This window comes from Equus asinus, chromosome 13 (assembly GCF_041296235.1).
Source record: "Equus asinus isolate D_3611 breed Donkey chromosome 13, EquAss-T2T_v2, whole genome shotgun sequence".
Classification (NCBI taxonomy): Eukaryota; Metazoa; Chordata; class Mammalia; order Perissodactyla; family Equidae; genus Equus; species Equus asinus.
The window spans coordinates 4,349,757-4,371,297 of record NC_091802.1 but is presented as its reverse complement, the minus strand read 5'-3'; the positions used below and the strand labels follow the sequence as shown (position 1 = coordinate 4,371,297).

At 39.0% G+C, this 21,541-nt stretch overlaps 2 non-coding genes across 2 annotated transcripts; both read right to left on the bottom strand.

The window, feature by feature from the left end:
• Window positions 1-13,091: 13,091 nt before the first annotated feature.
• On the bottom strand, window positions 13,092-13,198 carry LOC123276540 (U6 spliceosomal RNA). Its single transcript, XR_006513043.1, has one exon. It is a non-coding gene; the product is annotated as a U6 spliceosomal RNA (small nuclear RNA).
• A 1,966-nt stretch (window positions 13,199-15,164) lies between these two features.
• LOC123276545 (U6 spliceosomal RNA) lies at window positions 15,165-15,271 on the bottom strand. The gene has a single exon (XR_006513047.1). It is a non-coding gene; the product is annotated as a U6 spliceosomal RNA (small nuclear RNA).
• Between the last annotated feature and the right edge of the window lie 6,270 nt (window positions 15,272-21,541).

Sequence of the window (21,541 nt, the reverse complement as noted above, 5' to 3'; positions counted from 1 at the left end):
TTAAAAGGTTTTTATTAAGGTTCGTATAATTTTCCAACTGATGTGAGTGCCTCAATCACCAGAGACTGGATGGTGGACCCCAAGTGGGAAATACATTTTCTAATAATTTCTCTGCCATTGTGAGATTATCAGCTTTGTGGCAAGGGAGGGCTTTAACCCATCTGGAAAACATATGTACAATAACAGGAACATAATAATAACCCATCCTAAGTGGCATTTGAATGAAATCCAGCTGTAGGTGCTCAAAGGACCCACATGGAGTTCTGAGGCCTCTGGGGACAGAAATAGTTTTTCTTAATGCACATGGTAGGTGAAGTAATGTAAAAACAGAAAAAAATGGGGTTTTCCAGGGAACTGGGAAGAACTAAGTAGCTGTCTTGGGTTTCCCATAGCCCTGACTTTTTGTTTAATGTACAGCCACTGTTCACTCATCTTAATTTCTTGGACGCAGGAGCAGACTGTTGTCGTATTACAAGGGTATCAGGATGGCAAAAGTCTGGCAATGAGGGATCAATCTGGTTTTTTTTTCTCCAAGAGAAACAGAATGGACTTCATTCACATGTGTTATTGTTGCTGCCTTTGCATGAAAATCAGCTAAGGATGCGTTCCTGATACTCAGTGTGAACTTAAATTTTGATGACCAACAACATTTTATACAAGGACATATTAGATTTCCAGGAATTTTGTATAATTTCTGTAACTCATATATTTATAAAGACATAACAATATATAATTTAACTTACCAAATAAGTGTAGTTAGTTTAATATTTTCCTCTTTATAGCAAGACAGAGCAAGTTCTTTGAGAAATACCAGGGCCCATTGGAAACTCCCAAAGTTCATTTTTAAGTCAAAAGAAAGATTTTACCCAGGCTTTGAACCCTGCGGGAAGTCTGTTAAAAATATCAAAAGGGGGGCCAGCCCAGTGGCACAGTGGTTAAGTACGCACGTTCTGCTTTGGCGGCCCAGGGTTCACCAGTTCGGATCCCGGGTGCGGACATGGCACCACTTGGCAAACCATGCTGTGGCAGGCGTCCCACATATAAAGTGGAGGAAGATGGGCACGGATGTTAGCTCAGGGCCAGTCTTCCTCAGCAAAAAGAGGAGGATTGACAGCAGCAGATGTTAGCTCAGGGCTGATCTTCCTCAAAAAAAAAAAAGTATGAAAAGGTTCTAAAACTTGATCAAAAAGGATCACAGACTTTTAGGAAACAATACTTAATTACCCATTTAACCAAAGTGACAACAAGATTTTAAAGGTAAACACGGATGTTACATAGTTCTGACTAGCTTTTCTAAGTAATTGAAGACTTGATAAAGACAAAACACAGAATCTTTGTTTTCTAGGCAGATTACATTAAAGGTAAAGAAACTGTTTATGATTTCTTGCTAAGAGCACACCAATAATCTGAGAAGGTTTTGTCCTTTAATAGGAAAACCAAACTTTATAATTTTGTACCACTGTACTTTTGATATTAAAATTTATTTTTAAATAAATTTATTTTAATCTAAGCCAGCGAGACCATATACAGAGCTCTTTCCTCAAGGTTTTACTTCCACAAACCTTTTGTCACTTACTTTTTACATTTAGGATTTGTCTTGTATCTTTTTTTTTCTTCTCTAGTGCTTGAGGACAAATTTTTCTTTTTTAACAAAACAAACAAAAATATTTCCATTCTTTATACCTTCTTACTGAAAACATATATCCTATTGTCTACTTTTTATATACAGTTACTGTCTCAATTTTAAAACTTACAAAGTTTATCTAGAAAAGAAATAATTCAAGGCAGTTGTTACAGAATAATTACAGATTTTACTCTTAGAGGATAGCGTAATTGCCTCTGCATCACATTAAATGAATATAAACTCCTACATAATATAGTTAAAATAAATTATACGTTTTCTGGAAATCACAGTATGAGATTCACTTCTGTCTATAACTTCATCCTGACATTGCTCTGCCAAACTGGGAATGACAGAACAGGCAGAGGCAACAACATCCCCACATTGTTGCTGAAGAGGGTTGTTCTAGGCTGAGTGAGCAGAACAAAGGTTTGAAAGATGGAACAGCTTCTAAATTGATGGCAGAGCTACAAATATCTGGGAAGCCACCACCAGGATTTTTAGCTCTTGCAAGTAGTTGTAAGAAATAGGGGAATTTCTTTTAAACAAAGAGTGTTGCGGGGCTGGCCCCGTGGCCGAGTGGTTAAGCTCGTGCGCTCCGGGCAGGCGGCCCAGTGTTTCGTTGCTTCGAATCCTGGGTGCGGACATGACACTGCTCATCAAACCACGCTGAGGCAGCGTCCCACATGCCACAACTAGAAGGACCCACAACGAAGAATATACAACTATGTACCGGGGGGCTTTGGGGAGGAAAAGGAAAAAAATAAAATCTTTAAAAAAAAATAAAAGGGTGTTGCTTGGCTGTAAATCTGAAAAGACAAGGCAACAGAGCTTGAGCCTATCAGAAAGTGATTACAGCCTGGTCTTGAGGAGTTATCCTTGTGTGTACAGAACAGAAAGGGTGGTTGTTCTTGTACTGGTTTCTCCATCTGGCTGCACACACCCTTCTGTTGCTCAGTTTACTGTGGTATAAGAGCAGTGGCCTTTAAACACCTTGGATCATTCCATAGCAAGAAATATGCTGTATATTATGGTCCAGCATATACCTATATATATACAAAATCATTATAAGTAAACAAATAAAAATTTAATAAACTGACCTGTATTTTTTAATTTAAATGTGTTGATAATTTTTCAATGGTCTGTGACCATAGTTTGAAAAATAAGAAGTTACAGTAAATCCTTCCATAGTAGGAGAAAGCTCCCAGGAGAGTTCCGTTGTTTCTTATCTTTCAAAGAGGCGCCTGCTACTTTGGCTGTGTTCTCTCAGCATCAGTGCAGCCAGTTTGCATAGAGTTGATTTACCAACTAGTGTCAAAGTGTTCTGACATTTTCTCTTTGATTCCTTTGGTATTTTCAGCTCTCTTTCCAACTCTCTCTCTCTCTCTCTTTTTTTTTTTTTTAACTATTTGTAATCTGTTTTCTAGTGAAAACTAGGAAGCAGGCAGTTGTGAACTGTCTATCATATATTAGCATCCTGTAGTAGATTAGCAAACCCATAAACACATTTTATAATTTCTAGAAGCATATTTCTCTTTAGAGAAAACTTTTCATTGTGGCACAAAATATGTCTATTGGTAGACCAAATATTGTTTGTCTTTGTAAAAATAAAAAATTAGAAAGCCAAAACTAGACAAACTTAATGTTTAGCAATCAGTGTCTCAGTATACCATCCTAACCAGAAATGATTTAGATATTTAATGAATATCCATTATTTAGTTTAACTTAGTGTAAGCTTTTATCTTATATACATGTATTTAAACATTTTTTTATAACAGTTATGTTTGGATCAGACATTAAATAGTTAACCATCATCCCAAGTCATTTTCCCTGCTTGACAGATTTCACAACAGAAACAGCGTGAGCCCATCTGACCAGTAAACCCAGGTGCAAAAAGTTGTATGTTTCCGTTATATTTAATATTGATAATTTTGAAGACATACCTCTTTCTGTTTTTCTTCCTTTTTCTTTTTTTTTGCTAAGGAAGATTAACCCTGAGCTGAGATCCATGCCAATCTTCCTCCATTTTATATATGAGTTGCTACCACAGCATGTCTGATAAGTGGTGTAGGTCTGTGTCTAGGGTCTAAACCCGTGAACCCAGGCTGCTGAAGTGGAGCACGCTGAACTTAACCACTACGCCATGGGGCTGGCCCCATCCCTGTTTTTATTAAATCAGCAAACTTAAGCTTTTAATTCCAAAGATCATTTTTATATCATGTTAGCTTGAAAGGCATCCAGGCTAGTTTTAATAACATTTAGAAATAATTTATATAAGCACTTACTTCAAGCCAATTAAATAGAGCTCCTTTAGAAATTTTACCATCCAGAGGTAGACAAATACATACAGAGACTTCCATACATAAGCATATACATACAGATAGACACAAACGGAGATCTTGAAAATTTTAGCCGTGTTTCAGGCACAAAACTTGAAAGAACAGTTGGAATCAAATTGCTCCCTGGCAGACGGACCTGCTCAGGTGGCCAAAGATTTTTACTAGAAATTCTTTTCTTTTTGCTGTAAGGATCCTTTTTAGAGCTGTTTCGAAGTTGTTTTGTCTTTTAGAAGCTTCTGCATATTACCCAAAGAATGCATTCCATTGCTTCTGAGAGGTTTTGAATCCTCTCTTTTAAGGGTGACCCTTAAAGTGGACTTAATCTGAAACAGGCTCCCTAGAATGGCCATTATAATTTTAAATTATCTCAAAAGTTTACCCATTTTCACTTGTTTAATTTTAGATCAGGAACGTTGGGGGAGTTGAAGCAGGGGAGCTCCGACAGATCGGCGTAGAGGGGGCGAGGAGGTGGTGGTAGAGAAGACGTAGGGAAGAGGGGAGAAGAGATGGGAAGGAGGAGAAATGGGCGGGTCTTCAGATTTCTTTGATTCTGCCCGGTCATCACCGGAGTTTGAAGCTTCTAATTGCTTGTCTCTCCTCTACTTTAGAATGCTGCTCTCTCAGAGAAGCAATGAGTCTCCATTTCCCCTTTTTTGGTAGCCTCTAGGTACCAATTAAAATAGGCTTCCTATTTTTGAGAGGTGTGGTATCCCCCTTTTTCCAGTCGAGCACACAAATAAACCAATTTGGGAATATCAAAGGGCCCATTGTGGCCAAGCAATTTTAGATCATCTCTAGTAATTTCGACCCAGGTGACAAGGAACTTGCACATATTTGGTCCATAATTTTTGTCCATAAAGGCCACAGGAGTGGTGGCAGGTGACTGGCCATTTGCTGTTTTTCTAGAGCAAACGCGGCCCATCCTGAATGGAGAAACCTCCTTGTGTTGGAGAAACCTCCCTGTAAACAGCTGCTGCTGGACCTTAGCAGGTATTCCCCGCGTTAGAAATTGAGGGAACCCCCCCTTAAAGAGCCTCTAGACCTCTCCCAAAGCGTGTGAGATCAGGGATGTGGGGGAGCCTTACCCTGATCATCCTCCTGAGGCGGTTGGAGATGCGGAGGAGCAGTCAGCGGGCTCCCAGCTGTGCCGGCGTGCTGTGTCCAGTAGACGCCCAGGAGGAGGTCAGGCGGCCGCATCACACCCCAACCTCGTCACCAGAAATCTTAGCTGAAATGAGCAGCTTTAGGAGGCGAAGATAAGTTTCAAAGAAAAGTAAGGCCTTATTTAAAGGCTTGCAAACCAGGGAATTACACCTTAACCTGCAAACTGAAAGCTGAGCCCCGCTCTGTCTTTGGGTGGCTGGGTTTTTTTAAAGATTTTATTTTTTTTCCTTTTCCTCCCCAAAGCTCCCTGGTACATAGTTGTGTATTTTTAGTTGCGGATCCTTCTAGTTGTGGCATGTGGGATGCCACCTCAGCATGGCCTGATGAGCGGTGCCATGTCCAAGCCCAGGATTCGAACCTGCAAAACCCTGGGCTGCCACAGCAGAGCACGTGAACTTAACCACTTGGCCACGGGGCAGCCCCTGGCCTCCTTCGTATCTTTTTCTTTTATCAGTTTTTCACCACGGAGCGAGACGAGCCTACTGGTCTCCAGGGTAAGGTGTGCATCATTCAGGAACTCCTCAAGATGATCCATTGATAGGTGGGAAGAAAATGTTTGAATTTGTATTTTATCCTTTTAAGCTTTGTTTGTGTATGTTTTATAATGCATATGTTAGCACTTAGAACATATATATTATTGAAAAATCAAAGTCAGGAGATGATAGCTCTGGGCTGTTGATTCTCTCTGTTTTCCCTCAGATCAGTGCTACTCATCAAACATTCTGCAAAAATGCAAAATATCTGCATTCTTGTGATTGTTTCTGTTTCCTGAGGGTAGGTGCACACTCGTGGGATTGCAGGGTCAAGGGATATGTGCATTTTAAAGATTCTTGACACACTGATTTCCAGAATTTCCTACCATCTTAGGTTTCCTCCAGCAGTATATATGTCCATCCCCTCACCGACAGAACACTGGGAATTATTATTTATACAAATCTTTGCAAAGTACGTAAGTGAACGTGGTGTTTTCTTTGAATTTGTGTTTCTTTAATTCGTAGTGTGATTTGTTTTTTCACATTTTTGTGTTTGCGTGTGTGTGTGTGTGAGAAATACATATCCGTGTTCTCTGCAGTCTTCGTTTTCCTCCATTCTGAGGGCCTCTGAAAACCTCTCTCGCTCTAAGTCCAATCACCACCTTCAGTGAAAAACATATTTTCAGTTTGCTTTAGCGTCCATGCCCTGGCTACTAAGTGGAATAGTTTTTCCTGTTTATTGGCCGTTTGGACTTCCTCTTTTGTGAATTTTTCATCCTTAATCCGCTTTTGGGGGGATGTTTTCGAATCATTTTTTTTTTGTGGACTCTTTTTTCTGTTTGCTGAAAAAGATTCACCCTGAGCTGACCTCTGTGCCAATCTTCCTCTATTTTGTATGTGGGCCCACAGCATGGCCACCACTGAGTGTAGGTCTGTGCCTGGGATCTGAACCGGGGCCTCCGAAGCGGAGCGCGCTGAACTTAACCATCGGCCACAACACCAGCCCATCAATTTTTATGTAACAGGGATATTAACACATCTGTAATACATGTTACAATAATTTTTTTGTGAAATATTTATCTTTTCCTTTACAGCTTAGAGATTTCAGCCTGGCTGGCTTGGGAAGGTCTGCCCCACTCCAAGGTTTCTATGCATTTAGTCTCCCAAATTTCTTCAATGGTATTTTAATTGTTTTGATTTTTACATGTAAATCTAAAATTCATCTAGAATATATTTTTGTATTTGGTATAAGGTGGGAAGTCTTTGTTTTCTTCCAAATGCCTGACCACCCGTCCTGAAACGGTTTATTAAAAGATTTCTCCACTGAATTAAAATGCCATCTTTATTGTATAGTAGTTCTCATATATTTTGGATCTGTTTATGGATTTTCTTTTCTGTTCAACATCTTTTTACTTCTGTGCCTTTATCTTACTGTTCCGATTGCAGTGGCTTTATGTTATAACATGGAAAGGCAGGGCTCGGGTCTCTATCGTTTTTTTTTTTTAGAGGTTTTATTTTTTTTTTTCCTTTTTCTCCCCAAAGACCCCCGTTACATAGTTGTATATTCTTCGTTGTGGGTCCATCTAGTTGTGGCATGTGGGATGCTGCCTCAGCGTGGTTTGATGAGCAGTGCCATGTCCGCGCCCAGGATTCGAACCAACGAAACACTGGGCCGCCTGCAGCGGAGCGCGCGAACTCAACCACTCGGCCACGGGGCCAGCCCTCTCTATCGTTTTTAATATTCATATTTTGGCTATTCTTGGACATTTCCTTTTCTAATACATTTTTAAAATAATTTTATCCAGGTCCAAATATAAGCCATCGAGATTCTGAATGCAACTACATATTAACTTTGTAAGAATAGGAATTAATATACATAAATATAACATGTAAATATATGTTTATAAACTGGAACTTGTATATACTCTATGTATTTGATATTCAATTTACTAACTTTGTAAGGATTTTTGTATTAAATCTGTCTGTCAAGGAATGTGGTACAGCTCTCTATTTATGCAGGTCTTATATCCTGCATTAAATTTTTTTTAACTTTTAAAAATTGTATATTTAAAAGAAAAACAATGAGTACTAAAACTGGGTTAAAATACAAATAATATTTGTACTCTATGGTACTGACTTTGTTTTTACTACGCTCGCAGGTCACATGGGTACCACCAGGTTCAGGGAGTGATTTTGAGTTTATTGTGTGTGTATCTTTATTGTCAACCTAGGGCATTTTAATGTAATCTTATTTTCACACTATTTCTTGAATTGAGATATAATTCACACACCATAAAATTCACCCTTTAACTCGTAGAATTTGGTGGTTTTTAGTATATTTGTAAGGTCGTCCCATCTTCAGCACTATCAATTCCAGAACATTTGCATCACTCCAAAAAGAAGCCCCACATTCATTAGCACTCACTTGCTTTGCCCCAACCCCCAACCCCTAGAAACCACTAACCTACTTTCTGTCTCTATGGATTTGCCTATTCTGGGCATTTCATATAAATGCAATCTTACAATATGTGGCCTTTTGTGCCTTGGCTTATTTCACTTAGCATAATGTTTTCAAAGTTCATCCTCTTTGTAGCATGTGTCAGGACCTCATTTCTTTTTATGGCTGAATAATAAGCAAAATGCCATATTTTATTTATCTTTTCATAAGTTGATGGACATTGGGATGTTTCCACTTTCTGGCTGTTATGAATAATGCTGCTGAGTACACTTGTTCACCAGTTTCTGTGTGGACATATCTTTAGTTCTCTTGGGTATGTACCTGGGAGTGGAATTGCTGGGTCATATGGTCAATCTTTAGATTACTGAGGAACAGTGACACGTTTCCCACACAGCCGCACACTTTGACAGTCCCACCAGTGATGTATGAGGGTTCCAATTTCTTCGTATGCTCACTGACACTTGTTTTCTGTGTCTGTTTGCTTGAGTTGTAGCCATCGTAATCGCTGTGAAGTAGTATCTCATTGTTGCTTTGATTTGCATTTCCGTATTGACCACTGATGTTCTTCTGCTTGTTGGCCATTTGCATTATCTTCTTGGAGAAATGTGTGTTCAAGTCTTTTGCCTATCTTTTAATTAAGCCGTCTTTTTGCTGTTGAGCGTAAGAATTCTTTATATATTCTGCATACTAGACCCTTATTGGATATATGATTTGCAAATACTTTTCCCCCTTTCACTTATTTATTTATTTATTCTTGCTTGGAAAGGTTCACCCTGAGCTGGCATCTGTTGCCAATCTTTCTCTCTATTTTTTTGTCCTCCCCAATGCCCCACTACCTCGTTGTATATTCTAGTGTACATCCTTCTAGTTCCTCTATGTGAGCCATGGCCACAGCATGGCTACTGACAGCTAAGAGCTGTGGTTCAGCACCCAGAATCCGAATCCAGGCCAATGAAGTGGAGTGTGCCGAAATTTAACCATGAGGCCATCAGGGCTGGCTCTCCCCTTTCACTTTCTGGATAGTGTCCTTTGATGCACAAAGGCTTCTATTTTTTCTTTTGTTGCTTGTGCTTTTGGTGTCATATTAAAGAAACCATTGCCTAATCCAAAGTAACAAAGATTTACATCTGTGTTTCCATCTAAGAGTAATATAGTTTTAGCTCTCACAATTTAGGTCTTTGCGGTAATTTTTGAAATCAGGATGTGTGAGTCTTCCAACTTTGTTCTTTTTTAAGATTGTTTTGGCTTCTGAGTTTCTTGCAATTAATTCCACATGAATTTTATGATCAGCTTGTCAGTTTCTACAAAGAAGATGGTGGGAATTTTAATAGTGATTGTAAAATTTAGATAGATTTTATATCTTTTTTAATTATTTTATTTAGGTCATAATGGCTTAATTGTGAAATTTCAAGTGTGCATTATTATTTATCAGTTTCTATATAGACTGCATCATGCTCACCACCAATAGGCTAATTTTTATCTATCACCCTTTACCCTTTTTGCCCACCCCTCAACCCTCTTTCCATCTGGTAACCACTAATCTGCTCTTTGTCCATGTGTTTGTTTATCTTCCACATATGAGTAAAATCATGTGGTGTTTGTCTTTCCCTGTCTGGCTTATTTCACTTAACATAATACCCTCAAGGTCCATCCATGTTGTTGCAAATGGGACAATTTGTCTTTTTTATGGCTGAGTAGTATTCCATTGTGTATATATATATACACCATATCTTCTTTATCCATTTGTCAGTCAGTGGGCACTTGGGTTGCTTCTTCGTCTTGGCTATAGTGAATAATGCTGCAGTGAACATAGGGGTGCCTAAGTCTCTTTGAATCATTGATTTCAAGTTCTTTGGATAGATACCTGTAGTGGGATAGCTGGGTCGTATGGTATTTCTATTTTTAATTTTTTGAGGAATCTCCATACTGTTTTCTGCAGTGGCTTCACCAGTTTGCATTCTCACCAGCAGTGTATGAGGGTTCCCTTTTCTCCACATCCTCTCCAACATTTGTTGTTTTTTTTGGGGTTTTTTTTTAAGATTAGCCCTGAGCTAACTGCTGCCAATCTTCCTCCCTTTGCTGAGGAAGACTGGCCCCAAGCCAATATCCATGCCCATCTTCATCTACTTTATATGTGGGACACCTACCACAGCATGGCGTGACAAGCAGTGCCATGTCCGCACCTGGGATCCAAACCCATGAACCCCGGGCTGCCAAAGCGGACCATGCACACTTAACCGCTGCACCACTGGGCCAGCCCCACGTTTGTTGTTTTTTGTCTTGGTAATTATAACCATTCTAACAGGTGCAGGGTGACATCTCATTGTAGTTTTGATTTGCATTTCCCTAATGATTAGTGACGTTGAACATCTTTTCATGTGCCTGTTGGCCATCTGTATATCTTCTCTGGAAAAATGTCTGTTCGTATCCTCTACCCATTTTTTGATTGGGCTGTTTGTTTTTTTGTTGTTGAGTTGCATGAGTTCTTTATATATGGAGATTAACCCCTTGTCAGATATATGATTTGCAAATATTTTCTCCTAGTGGTGGGTTGTCTTTTCGTTTTGTTCCTGGTTTCCTTTGCCTTGCAGAAGCCCTTTAGTCTGATGAAGTCACATTTATTTATTTTTTCTTTTGTTTCCTTTGTCCAAATACACATGGTATTCGTAAATATCCTTCTAAGATCGATGTCAAAGAGTGTACTGCCTGTATTTTCTAACAGGGTTTTATGGTTTCACGTCTCACCTTCAAGTCTTTAATCCATTTTGAATTAATTTTTCAGTATGGTTAAAGATAATGGTGTACTTTCCTTCTTTTGCATGTGGCTGTCCAGTTTTCCCAACACCATTTATTGGAGAGACTTTCCTTTCTCCATTGTATGTTCTTAGCTCCGTTGTTGAAGATTATCTGTCTGTAAATGTGCAGTTTTACTTTTGGGCTTTCAGTTCTGTTCCATTGATCTGTGTGTCTGTTTTTGTACCAGTACCATGCTGTTTTGATTCCTGTAGCTTTGTAGTATATTTTGAAGTCAGGGATTGTGATGCCTCCAGCTTTTTTCTTTTTTTCTCAGGATTGCTTTGGCTATTCAGAGTCTTTTCTTGTTCTACATAAATTTTAGGAGTCTTTGTTCTATTTCCTTGAAGAATGTCATTGGAATTCTGATTGGGATTGCATTGAATCTGTAGATTGCTTTAGGTAGTATGGACATTTTAACTGTTTATTCTTCCAATCCATGAGCATGGAATATCTTTTCATTTCTTTATGTCTTCTTCGATTTATTTCAATAATGTCTTAGAGTTTTCATTGTATAGGGCTTTCACCTCCTTGGTTAAATTTATTCCTGGATATTTTATTATTTTTGTTGCAATTGCAAGTGGGATTGTATTCTTGAGCTCTCTTTCTATTAGTTTGTTATTAGAGTATAGAAATGCAACTGATTTTTCTAAGTTGACTTTGTTCCCTGCAAATTTGCTGTAGTTGTTGATTATTTCTAATAGTTTTCTTATGGATTCTTTAGGGTTTTCTATATATAGAATCATGTTGTCCGCAAACAGTGACAGTTTCACTTCTTCTTTGCCAATTTGGATACCTTTTATTTCTTTTTCTTGCCTAATTGCCCTGGCCAAAACCTCCAGTACCATGTTGAATAAGAGTGGTGGTAGTGGGCACCCTTGTCTTATTCCTGTTCTCCGAAGGATGGCTTTCAGTTTTTCCCCATTGAGTAAGATGTTGGCTGTGGGTTTGTCATATATGGCCTTTATTATGCTGAGCTATTTTCCTTCTATACCCATTTTATTGAGGTTTTTTTTGGTCATAAATGGATATTAGCTCTTGTCAAATGCTTTCTCTGCATCTAATATTGAGATGATCATGTGATCTTTATTCCTCATTTTGTTAATGTGGTATATCACATTGATTGATTTGTGGATGTTGAACCATCCCTGCATCCCTGGAATAAATCCCCCTTTACATGGTGTGTGATTTTTTTTTTTTTATTAATGTTATGATAGATTACAACCTTGTGAGATTTCAGTTGTACATTATTGTTAGTCATGTTGTGGGTACACCTCTTCCCCCTTTGTGCCCTCCCCCCACCCCCCCTTTTCCCTGGTAACCACCGATCAGATCTCCTTGTCAATATGTTAACTTCCACCTATGAGTGGAGTCATATAGAGTTCGTCTTTCTCTGACTGGCTTATTTCACTTAACATAATACCCTCGAGGTCCATCCACGTTGCTGCGAATGGGCCAATTTTGTCTTTTTTTATGGCTGAGTATTATTCCATTGTGTATATATACCATATCTTCTTTATCCAATCATCAGTTTCTGGGCATGTAGGTTGGTTCCACGTCTTGGCTATTGTAAATAATGCTGCGATGAACATAGGGGTGCAAGGGACTCTTGGGATTTCTGATTTCAGGTTCTTAGGATAGATACCCAGTAATGGGATGGCTGGGTCATAGGGTATTTCTATTTTTAACTTTTTGAGAAATCTCCATACTGTTTTCCATAGTGGCTGTACCAGTTTGCATTCCCACCAACAGTGTATGAGGGTTCCTTTTCCTCCACAACCTCTCCAACATTTGTCGCTCTTGGTTTTGGATGTTTTTGCCAATCTAACGGGTGTAAGGTGATATCTTAGTGTAGTTTTGATTCGCATTTCCCTGATGATTAGCGATGATGAACATCTTTTCATGTGTCTATTGGCCATATTCATATCTTCTTTTGAGAAATGTCTGTTCATGTCCCCTGCCCATTTTTTGATCGGGTTGTTTGTTTTTTTGTTGTTAAGCCGTGTGAGTTCTTTGTATATTATGGAGATTAACCCTTTGTCAGATAAGTGGCTTGTAAATATTTTTTCCCAATTAGTGGGCTGTTTTTTTGTTTCAATCCTGTTTTCCCTTGCCTTGAAGAAGCTCTTTAGTCTGATGAAGTCCCATTTGTTTATTCTTTCTATTGTTTCCTTCAACTGAGGAGTTATAGTGTCCGAAAAGATTCTTTTGAAACTGATGTCAAAGAGTGTACTGCCTATATTGAAAATATGGAATGCTTCATGAATTTGTGTGTCATCCTTGCGCAGGGGCCATGCTAATCTTCTCTATATCGTTCCAATTTTAGTATACGTGCTGCCGAAGCGAGCACAGTGTGTGATCTTTTTGATGTATTGCTCTATTCAGTTTGCCAATATTTTGTTGAGGATTTTTATATCTATGTTCATCAGCAATATTGGCCTGTAATTTTCCTTCTTTGTGTTGTCCTTGTCTGGCTTTGGGATTAGGGTGATTTTGGCCTCAGAGAATGAGTTAGGAAGCATTCTGTCTGCTTCAATTTTTTGGAATAGTTTGAGAAGGATAGGTAGAATTTGAATCAATTTGAATTTGAGTAGAATTCTCCAGAGAAGCCATCTCCTGGACTTTTATTTTTTGTGAGGTTTTTGATTACTGTTTCAATCTCTTTACTTGTGGTTGGTCTATTCAGATTCTTTATTTCTTCTTGATTCTGTTTTGGTAGGTTGTATGAGTCTAAGAATGTATCCATTTCTTCTAGGTTATCCAATTTGTTGGCATATAGTTTTTCATAGTATTCTCTTACAATCCTTTGTATTTCTGTGGTATCTGTTGTAATTTCTCCTTTCATTTGTAATTTTATTTATTTGAACATTTTCTCTTTTTTTCTTAGTGAGCCTTGGTAAGGGTTTGTCAGTTTTGTTTATCTTCTCAAAGAACCAGCTCTTAATTTCATTGATCCTTTCTACTGTTTTTTTTTTTTATTTCTATTTCGTTTATGTCTGCTCTAATTTTCATTTTTTTTAATTTAATTTATTTATTTTTTTGAGGAAGATTAGCCCTGAGCTAACTACTGCCAATCCTCCTCTTTTTGCTGAGGAAGACTGGCCCTGAGCTAACATCCATGCCCATCTTCCTCTACTTTATATGTGGGACACCTACCACAGCATGGCGTGCGAAATGGTGCCATGTCTGCACCTGGGATCCGAACCAGTGAACCCCAGGCTGCTGAAGTGGAATGTGCACACTTAACTGCTGCGCCACCAGGCTGGCCCCTCTAATTTTTATTATTTCCCTCCTTCTCCTGACTTTGGACTTTGTTTGTTCTTCTTTTTCTGTTTCGGTTGGGTGTAGTTTAAGATTACTTGTTTGAGATTTTTCTTGTTTGTTGAGGTGGGCCTGTATCGCTATGGATTTCCCTCCTAGGACTGCTTTTGCTGCATCCCATAAGAGTTGGTACTTTCATTTTCATTGTATTCAGACATTTTTTGATTTCTCCTTTGATTTCTTCATTGATCCATTGGTTGTTCAGTGGGATGTTGTTTAGGCTCCACATATTTGTGACTTTCCCAGCTTTTTTCTTGTAATTTCTAGTTTCATAGCATTATGGTTGGAAAAGATGCTTGACATACTTTAATCTTCTTAAATTTATTGTGTATTGCCTTGTTTTCCAGTATATGAGAATGTTCCATGTGCACTTGAGAAGAATGTGTGTTCTGCTGTTTTTGGATGGAATGTTCTATGTATATATCTACTAAGTCCATCTGGTTTAGTTTTTCATTTAATTCCACTATTTCCTTGTTGACTTTCTGTCCGGATGATCTGTCCATTGATGTAAGTGGGGTGTTGAAGTCCCCTACTATTATTGTGTTGCTGTTAATTTCTCCCTTTAGGTCTGTTCGTAGTTACTTTATATACTTTGGTGCTCTTGTGTTTGGTGCATATAGATTCATAAGTGTATGTCCTCTTGGTGAAATGTCCCTTTTATCATTATATACTGCTCCTCTTTGTCTCTCACTGCCTTTTGTATCTTGAAGTCTGCGTTATGTGATATAAGTGTGGTGACACCTGCTCTCTTTTGTTTGCTATTTGCATAGAGTATCATCTTCCATCCCTTTACTCTGACCCTGTTTTTGTCTTTAGAGCTAAGATATATTTCCTGGAGGCAGCATATTATTGGCTCTTATTTTTTTTAAAGATTGGGACCTGGGCTAACATCTGTTGCTAATCGTCTCTCTCTTTTTTAAATTCTTCTCCCCAACCCCCCCCCCCCCCAAGTACACAGTTATATATTCTAGTTGTGAGTGCCTCTGGTTGTGTTAAAAAATATGGAATGCTTCACAAATTTGCATGTCATCCTTGTGGAGGGACCATGCTAATCTTCCCTGTATTGTTCCAATCTTAGTATGTGTGCTGCTGAAGTGAGCACGGTCTTGGTTTTTAATCCTTCTAGCCACTCTTGTCTTTTGATTGGAGAATTCAATCCATTTACATTTAAAGTGATTATTGATATATGAAGACTTAATCCTGCCTTTTTATCTCCTGTTTTCTGGTTGTTCTATATTTCCCTTGTTTCTCATCCTGTGTATTTCTGACAGCCATGTCAGTTTGGTGAGTTTCTTTTATGGTTTTCTTAGTCATCTCTCATTTATCATTTGTGTCTCTGTTCTGATTTTTTTGTTTAGTGGCTACCTGGAGGTTTGTATAAAAAATCTCATAGATGAGATAGTCCTTTATCTGGTAACCTCTTATCTTCTTATCCTAAGCAGGTTCCATCCTTTTCCTCTTCCTTGTCTAAGTTACTGTTGTCCCAACTTATTCCATTTTGTGCTGTGAGTTTGTGATTAAAGTGAAGTGTTTATAGTTATTTTTGATGCTTTCCTTCCTTTTATGTTTAATGTTATAATTGTTTGCTAACCTCTTCTGATAGAGACCTGTAATTTTCTGATTTTGTCTGTCTTTTTATCTCTTTGCTCAAGGCTTTGTAAACCTTTTCCTTTTTGTTTCAGTTATGAGAGCCTTCTTGATCATTTCTTATAACAGGTGTCTTGTGCTGATGAAGTCTTTCAGCTTTTGTTTATCTGGGAAAGTTCTTATTTCTGCATTGTATCTGAAGGATAGTTTCACTGGATAGAGTATTTGTGGCTGAAAGTTTTTGTCTTTCAGTATTTCAAATATATCATTCCACTCTCTCCTAGGCTGTAAGGTTTCTGCTGAGAAATCTGCTGAAAGCCTGATAGGGGTTCCTTTGTAGGTTATTTTCTTATGCCTTGCTGCCCTTAATAGTTTTTCTTTGTCATTTACTTTTGTCAGTTTTACTAATATACGTCTTGGAGAGAGTCTTTTTGCATTGATGTAATTAGGAGTTCTATTGGCTTCATTTACTCATAATTCCATTCTTTCCCCAGGTTTGGGAAGTTCTCAACTATTGTTTCTTTGAACAAACTCTCTACTCCTTTCCCCTTCTCTTATCCCTCTTGAACACCTATAATCCTTATGTTGCATTTCCTAATTGAGTCTATATTTCTTCATTTCTTTTTGGCCTTTGTTCTCTCACTTCCTCCACCTGAAACATTTCTGTTTTTCTGTCCTCTACATTACTAATTCTGTCCTCCATAATGTCAGCTTTGTTTTTTAAGGATCCTTGATTCTTTTTTTATCTCATTCATTGTGTTCTTCATCTCCAGCATTTGTTTTTTTATTAGAGTTTAGATCTCTTTTGTGAAGAATTCCTTCTGCTCATTAATTTTGTAGATTGTAGATTTCTGTGACTGCAGGATTGGTTTCTTGACACTTGTCATTCTCCTTATGCTCTGGAGTGTTAATGTATTTCTTCATGGTGTTTGATGGAGTGGACCCTTACCGGTGCATAGGGGTTGTATCTGGTTGCAGATTCCACCTACCACCACTGGCAGGAGGTATGTTTTCTGAACCTGCCGCATCTGTTGGAAGTTGTACCAGTAGGGCTGTCTGTGTTTGCCCGCTGGCTGCTGCTGTTTCACACACACAGGCGCAGGTTCTCTGGTGCAGATTTGCTGCCCTAGTTGACCAGCCAAGCTGGTGTGCTGGGTTGCGGGGAAGAGGCAAGCTCTTTTTTTGCACATGTAATGCTGAATGCTCTGCACTCACTGGTGGCCTGCCTGGGCTGCTTGACTTGGTGGGGGCACCCACGTGGCGCCTGAACCACCTTGGTGTAGGGTGTTCCCATGGGCTGGGAAGCAACTCTGAGAGTGAAAGTGTTCCCAGGGAAGGCTGCCTCTTCCCCCATCTCCTCTCAGAGTTGCATGCTGGCCACTGTGTGAGCTCCCAGGCTCTAGATTGCTGCCACTGAGGAGGCAGAGGAGATCCACTTACCTCCTTTCACTGCTTTCCAGGAATCCAGTGGCCCCACCTTCAGCCCTATGTCTGCATGGATCTCTCAGACGTCCTGTTGTGCTGTGTGGATATCTTCTGTCGGTTAATGAACGTCCTTTTCATTGTATCTTAGAGGGGAGAGACTAAGGGAACAGCTCACTCTGCCATGATGCTGACCCCAGCCAGATCTTATGTCTTCTGTGTTAAACTTACTGCTAGGTATTTTATAGTTCTTGATGTTGATGAAAATGGGGTTTTTTGGGGCTGACCTTGTGGCATAGCAGTTAAGTTCGCATGCTGTGCTTCAGCAGCTGGGGCTTCACTGGCTCATATCCCAGATGTGGACCTGTGCACTATTTATCAAGTCATGCTGTGGCAGGCGTCCCACATAAAAAGTAGAGGAAGATGGGCACAGATGTTAGCTCAGGGCTAATCTTCCAAAAAAAAAAAAAAAAGAAAATGAGATTTTTTTCCACTTTCATTTGTGTCACATTATTGCCAGTTAAAGAAATTCTATTGATTTTTGTAAAGATATCTATTATCCAACTGCCTTACCAAATTCCCTCGTTTATTATAGGAGATTTTATTGACTTCTTTTTGGTTTCTAAACATAGCTGTCTCTTCCAATACTTAGACCAATTATTTTATTGTTGTCTCTTACTTCATTAGCTTCACCCTTCAGAATTACCTGGATAATTACGATAGCTTGCATTCCTACCTTGTCCACTTAGTTTTACACTGCTAGACTTTTGTAAATAGTCTTTATTATATTTAAGTTGTATCCTTTTCTCCTATTTTCCTTAAAACTGTTATTAGGAATAGTGACTGAATTTTATCTTTCAGCACCTATAAATAAAAGGATATGCTTTTTCTTCTTAATTGTTGATGTAATGAATTACGTTGATGGGTTTCCCACTGTGGAATTATTCTTGCATTCCTGGAATGATACCCTGCTTGGTAATCGACTAGTAATTCTTTTGCTGCACTGCTGGATTCAATTTGCTAATGTTTTCTTTTGCGTTTTTCCATCTATATTCACAAATACAATTTTCAGTATTTTCTTTTTTGTGCTATATCATGTTTTGTTGCTCTGTCTATGAATTGGAGTACTTTTCTATTTTATACTCTAAATAACATTGGAATTATCTTTAGATAGTGGTAAAATCATCTACACTAGGAACCTTTTAAAAATGTATTAGAATTGTCTTTCTCATTTCTTATGTGTTTACTGTGTCTCTTTTTCTTTTCAAGTAAATTTTAGTCATGTAAAATCCCATTAATAAGGTGCTCTGCCATTGGATATAATCTGGTTGTCACTGGCACCAGTTCCCTGCCTAGTCCTTAGTCTTACATGTGGGTGGACCAAAGCTCCTGTTGGGGTGTAGGGGTGGCAGGGGATTTGGAGTGACCACATGGTTGGGACTTGCTCAGTCTAATGAGAACATTTTTTGCGTTGCAAGGATTCAACAGAAGGAGCAGTGTGAAGCTTTTCAGTGGAAGGAGACAGCCATCCTTCAGTCTGTCCTGGGGTCCAACCCCTATACAGAGCTGGCTCATCTCCCTTTCCTTCCACCCCTGCCTAACTTTATGCCCATCCCCGCCTTGCAGTTGGTCTTGAGCATCTTGCTGCGCAGGTTTCCCTCCTTCCCTACGAGACTTGGCCAAGAAAGCAAAACAGCTGCTTGCCTAGGAACCCTGATGGGGCAGCACCACCTTCAGGTCTTGGATGCATGACCTTGATGCCAAGTCCTTGGAAGATTAAAAAATACTGGTTTTCATTAATCTTGCAGTGATACAATCCTGCATTTTATGTGATGGAAATGTTTGAACCCTATTTATGACATTTTGGTAGAGTTTGGCAGTAGTCAAAATTTACTAGGCAGTCATCCATTTCCTTTAGATTTTCAGTTTTGTTGTCATGGACTTGCATATCATCTCATAAGTTTTCTAGTCTTTTCCATTTTTGTGGCTATAATATCCATTCTGTTCCCAATAATGGCATTTTTGTTTTCTCTTTTTCTGAATTGGACTTGCCAGGTGTTGGCTTACTTGATTTTTCAAAGAATGCTTGTTATCCTTTCCACTATTTTTTGTTTCATTTATTTTTATCTTTCATCTGTATTAAATCCCTCTTCCTACTTTCTCTTGGTTTATATTATTGATTTTCTTAAATTGAATCATGTAGTTCACTTATTTTTAATCTTTTTTTTTAAATAAAAGTATTTAAGACTATAAATTACCTGAATACAGGTCTCATGTAAAGTGTAATTTTTATTACTTTCTTGATAATTTGAAATTTCCTCTTTGATCGGGGGGCCATTGATCTGGAGATTTCTTAGTAGTTTTTTTGTTGTTGTCATTTTTAATTTTATTGAATGTTATTTGATTATAATCAAAGAATGTGGCCTGCAACATCTACTTTCGGGACTTTATTAAAGATTTCCCAGTGGCTGATAAATAATTGATTTTTGTAAATGTTCTATCACAATAAGGAGTGAATGTTGACTTTAAGATTCTTATATTATTCAAATGCTGTGTCTTTGCTTTTGCCAACTTGATTTGTCAAAATTCTGAAAGAATGCTGAAGCCTTCCATTATCATTGTACTTTTTATAAAGAACTTGAATTTCTGAGAGTTTGTTTCGTGTATCTGGCTGCTGTGATATTTGGTGCCTCTCTTCTCAGAGTGAACCTGTTATCATACAAAACCTCCCCCACTGTACAGGGTTTATGCTTTTGACACCAGGAGGTATGCTCTTCCTTTCCTTGTCCTTGCCTTTGCCTGGTAGATAGTATATGGGTCATCCATATTTTTAACTTTTTCTTTGTCACTTTAGATGTCGTTAGATTTTGTTTTCTTAACTCAATTTGTTAAGTCTCTGTTTTGATAGCCCATCCATTATTTTTTGAAATAACTGATACCTGATTTTATGCTTTTCGTATCATTTCTATTATATTTATTCCATTTTATACTTTGTTTCCTCTTTTCTTTTTTTCTTACTTCTGCAGACTTTTAACGTTCTCTTCATTTCCTGTTCTCCCCTTAGTTAATTTGGATGCTACGTCTTTCCTTGCTGCAGGTGGTTACCTTTCCGGTCCTGACAATCGAGACGAGCCCTGTATTTGTCTACGACTTGTTGCCTCTACTGGGATCGTTACCTTCTGAGCCTGCCCTCGAATCCAGAGGAGATGTTTACAATACTCTTATCTCCTTCCCCCATTTGAAATTTAGGAATTTTGCCAGCATGCTTGTGTATCTTTTTAAAAAATCAAAGCCAGCTAGGATATGGTGGGCCCTTCTGATGCGCTGGCTCAAGTCTCTTTCAAATTATGGAAGTTCTTTATTATCCCCCATCTGTGAGTTTTTCTCCTTCTAGAATGCCCATTATTCACGTTAGATCTTCTAGATGTATTTTTCAAGTTCCTTTTCCCCCATGATTACCATTTCTCGCTTTTTTTTCTTCTTTGTTCAGAGATGTATCTTCTGCCTGATATTCCAGATTACTAATGTGGCCACTGCTCAGAAACATCCTTTTTAGTCTGGGCCAGGGCCTCAGCTTTCGTTACAGTTTTTGATGACATCTCTTCCATTTACTGCTCCTTCAGTGAGGGCTGCCAACCCCAGAGAGTGGCATTCTGCTCCCTCTGAGACTTGTGGGGGAAGGTTCCCCCTTTGGTACTGTCTGGTCTCTCTTGGTCCTGAGCGGTGGCAAAGCAGCAACTGGTGGGCGACCCAGCAGTTTCTGCTCCTTTGGGCTGGGGGTTAGAACTGGCAAACCAGCAGCCCTCTCTGAAGCCATGGTGAGGGCCTTTTTCAGGTCTCTGACACCTCAGGAAGTAGGAACAGCAGCCCCTCCACAACCAGCTAGCCTCCTAGGACTCTGGGTGTGGATACAGCCCTTCCCCAGGGAATTCTTAGTTAATTGAGACCTTGTGTGTGTGTGTGGTTTTCTTTTCTTTTTTTTTCCTGACTGCTCCTTCAAGAAACCATGAACTTCTGATCTTTGCGCCAGGCTTCAGGGCTGCTATGTAGTTTTTCAGGTTGTTAATTACACAAGGCCATGGCTACGGGGCCTAGAGAGGGCAAGCTGTGTTTTCCCTTGCCATGCTGTTTGTGCTCTGGTGAGAGAGTGTGTCTGCCTGGAGGAGGGGCTGCCTTCTGATAATTTGCACAAAAAGGCTTTCTTCTTGCCAAGTCAAGTGTCCTCAGGGCCGCATTCCACATGTAACTCATGTAACTCACACACAGGCACTACTACAGGGGCTTAGCAGCAGCCATGCCAGCCTCGAGGGGCATCCTTCCTTCCTGTGCCACTGTCCCTTGCTCTCTCCAGGCACTGCGGAGA